This window comes from Silene latifolia, chromosome 9 (genome assembly GCF_048544455.1).
Source record: "Silene latifolia isolate original U9 population chromosome 9, ASM4854445v1, whole genome shotgun sequence".
Taxonomy (NCBI): Eukaryota; Viridiplantae; Streptophyta; class Magnoliopsida; order Caryophyllales; family Caryophyllaceae; genus Silene; species Silene latifolia.
Window position 1 is genome coordinate 213575600 of NC_133534.1, and position 3568 is coordinate 213579167.

Consider the following 3568-nt stretch of genomic DNA (forward strand, 5'->3'; position numbering starts at 1 on the left):
ATTCTGTTACAGCGAGTTTTCTTATTTTGCACTGGCAAAAAGACGGGCGTCTTTCTGAAAAGACGAGCGGATTCTTCCAGACGAGCGTCTTCTCTACTGGGACGCTGAGATTCTTCAACAGTCCCAAATTTTCAATTTTTTAGTTCAATTGGACGGACGGATTCTGCAAAAGACGTCCGGATTCCCATAAGACGAGTGGATTCCCCTTAAGGACGCTCGGATTCCTCCTAGTCTACCCGGATTCAGTTCCATCCGTGTACTTGCATATCCTGTGTCATTTTCATTCTTCAAATCCCGTGTTCTTCATTGTAGGGGCACTACTAAGGCATGAATAGCCTAGGCAATTGCTATCCCCACACTAAGCTAAAGCACTACACATCAATAAAATCATTAGTCCCTCCCTCACTTCTCTCAAAAATGATAAATATCTTGATCAAAGCATAAAAAATCCAAAAAATGACAAAAATGCAATGTAAGAATTAAAATGCGAGTTAGGGAGTTAGAAATATTTACAAATGGTGGTTTGGAGAGGACTCCACCAAACTCTCATCCTTCGTGAGATGTCATGGGGGCATGTCCAAGGTGTTGTTGATGTTACTCAACACCCTGAAGAAGTAGTCAAAACTTGTTCATTGTCATGATAAAGATCTTCAATAGATCTTTGCCCTTGTTATCCTTCATGTTGGTCTTTATCGATAGCATTACCAATGTAGGGATTGAAAATCCCTTCAAACTCATTGTCCCAAAGACCACAAACTTCATCTACTTGGTCACTAAATATCTCTTGAGTTGATAGAGACAACTCTCCCACTTTCTTGTCTTGGCCAATGAGGCCATCCTCTTCATTGCTTGACTTTGGTGAGCTTTTCAAGCTCTCTTTGTTACAATTCACTTGCTCTTTGAATGGAGCATCATCAACTTTCTTCTTCCATTGGAATTCCGATTTCTTCCTATCATCCTTCCGGCTATAATGATCAACCATAAAACACGGTTCATGCAAACAGGGAGCTCTCATGGTCTTGTCAAGATTGAAAGTTATACTCTCATCTCCCACTTCTAGAGTGAGCTCTCCATGCTTCACATCAATCACCGCACCCGCGGTGTGCAATAAAGGTCTACCTAGAATGATCGGAATATTGGAGTCTTCTTCCATGTCAACAATGACAAAGTCCACCGGGATGAAAAATTTCCCAACTCTTACGGGAACATCTTCCCATATCCCTAATGGTGTCTTCGTCGATCTATCGGCCATTTGGAGTGTGATATTGGTGCATTTAAGCTCTCCCATCCCTAACCTTTTACTCACCGAGTACGGCATAATACTCACACTAGCCCCTAGATCACATAAGGCTTTGTTGATCGTGGTGTCGCCAACGGTACACGGAATTGAGAAGCTTCCCGAATCTTTAAGTTTTGGAGGTGAACTCCCTTGAAGTATTGCACTACTCACCTTAGTGAAGGCGATAGTCTCAAGCTTCCAGATTGACTTCTTCTTCGTGAGGATGTCTTTCATGTATTTTGCATAGGCCGACACGTGATTGATTAATTCCGTGAAAGGAATCGAGACTTCCAAATTCTTCACAATCTCCATAAATTTTCCAAGTTGGTCATTAAATTTGGGCTTGGCTTGACGACTTGGAAAAGGAAGTCTAATCACAATGTGCTCCTTATCCTTGGCCTTGTCTTCATTTTTCTTTGAAACTTCTTCTTTTGATGGTTCTCCATCCTTGGAGTTTTGCACAATCTCTTCTTTGTCACTAGCTTCCACAACTTTATCCTCAACTTGCTTCTTCGATGCTTCATACCTTGTACCACTTCTCAAGTGAATGGCACTAACCGTTTCATGTCTTGGGGGATTACTTTGAGGTGGTAATTGCCCCTTTTGTCTTTGTGAGTTTGAAGATGCTAGTTGAGTCAATTGGGTTTCCAACATTTTGGTGTGAGCTAGGATGTTGTTGATGGTGATTTTCTTTGCTTGACTATCCTTTTGCATTTGAGTGAAAAACTCTTTTTGATTCTTTTGCATTTGGAGGACCGCTTTTTGAAGATCAAAACCTTGGTCATTTTGTTGATTGTATGGAGTTTGATTTTGGTAACCTTGGTTTTGGTTGTAAAAGGGTCTTTGATTTTGGTTTCTCATGGGAGGTAGGGTGTATGTTGGTTGAGGGTTTTGAATATTTTGGCTTTTGTATGAGATATTTGGGTGGAATTTGGTGTTTTCATTGTAATAGTTGGAATAAGGGGTACCACTCTTGTATGCTTGAAAAGCATTCACTTGTTCCCCTACATTCACTTTGGTCATGTCCCAAAGTTCCACAATTCTCACATATCCCACTTGGGATTGATGAAGATGCCGTCATGGCATTAACATGATGCTTTGGTGATTTTGAGGCTTCTTCAAGCCTAGCCATAGCTTTTTCGAACTTCAAATTGATGGTATCAATGTGAGCACTAAGTTGAGCACCCAATTGAGTAATAGAGTCCACTTCATGCTTTCCTCCTCTAGAAGCCTTGCGAGGTCTACTATATTGTGAATTATGGACCGCCATTTCCTCAATTTTGTTCCAAGTTTGATTGTCATCAACTTCGGTGAACATTCCATTTGATCCCATGTTGAGAATGTTTCTTGAGTCTTCATAAAGACCGTTCCAAAATTGTTGTACCAAGAACCACTCGCTAAGTCCATGGTGAGGACATGAGCGACAAATTCCTTTGAATCGCTCCCAAGCTTCATACAAAGATTCTTCATCTCTTTGCTTAAAGCCCGTAATTTAAGCTCTTAGCATGTTAGTCTTTTCCGGTGGATAGAACTTTTTGTAGAAAGCTAGAGCCAATTTCTTCCAAGAATCAATTCCGAGAGTAGCCTTATCAAGGCCTTTCAACCATTGTTTCGCGGTGCCAATTAGAGAAAAAGGAAATAAGACCCATCGAATTTGGTCTTGAGTAACACCGGTTTGAGATATCGCATCACAATAGTCACAAAAAGTCTCCATGTGAGAGTGAGGGTCTTCACTAGGCATCCCCCCAAATTGGCTTCTTTCGACTAATTGGATAAATGCGGATTTGGCAATAAAATTTCCGGTTAAGTGTTGTGGTGTGGGAGTACCATTGGGTAGGTTCTTCTCGGTTGGTACGGAATGTGATGAGAATTTAGGCATTGTGGGTTGATTTTGTGTTGGGTTCTCCTCACCTTCTCTTGCAAAAGGGTTGATGAACTCAATAGTGTTTGGTTGAATATCTACAACCTCACCAATACCTCTCAAAGTTCTCCTAGCAAGTCTTCTATTGGTTGTCAAAGTCCTTTCAATTTCGTGATCAAAGGGTAACAAGTTACCTTGTGATATTCTAGACATGCAAAATATCAAACAACTCGAAAACAATTAGAACAAACCTTGAGGAGTTTTACTTCCCCAAGGCAAATAAAGACACAACTAATAACAACTTAAGAAAATCTAAATCAAGTTAACACCGTCCCCGGCAACGACGCCATTTTTGGTCGGACTCTCGAGGAGGATTAATTTTCGGTACTTGTCGTTAGGAGCACCTAGACCAAAACACAATTTATAAC

The 3568-nt window shown here is 40.8% G+C and overlaps 1 non-coding gene across 1 annotated transcript; it reads left to right on the top strand.

Annotated features, from left to right (window-relative positions):
* The first annotated feature begins 2679 nt into the window (after window positions 1-2679).
* Window positions 2680-2786, top strand: LOC141603053 (small nucleolar RNA R71). Its single transcript, XR_012524951.1, has one exon. It is a non-coding gene; the product is annotated as a small nucleolar RNA R71 (small nucleolar RNA).
* The last annotated feature ends 782 nt before the right edge of the window (window positions 2787-3568 follow it).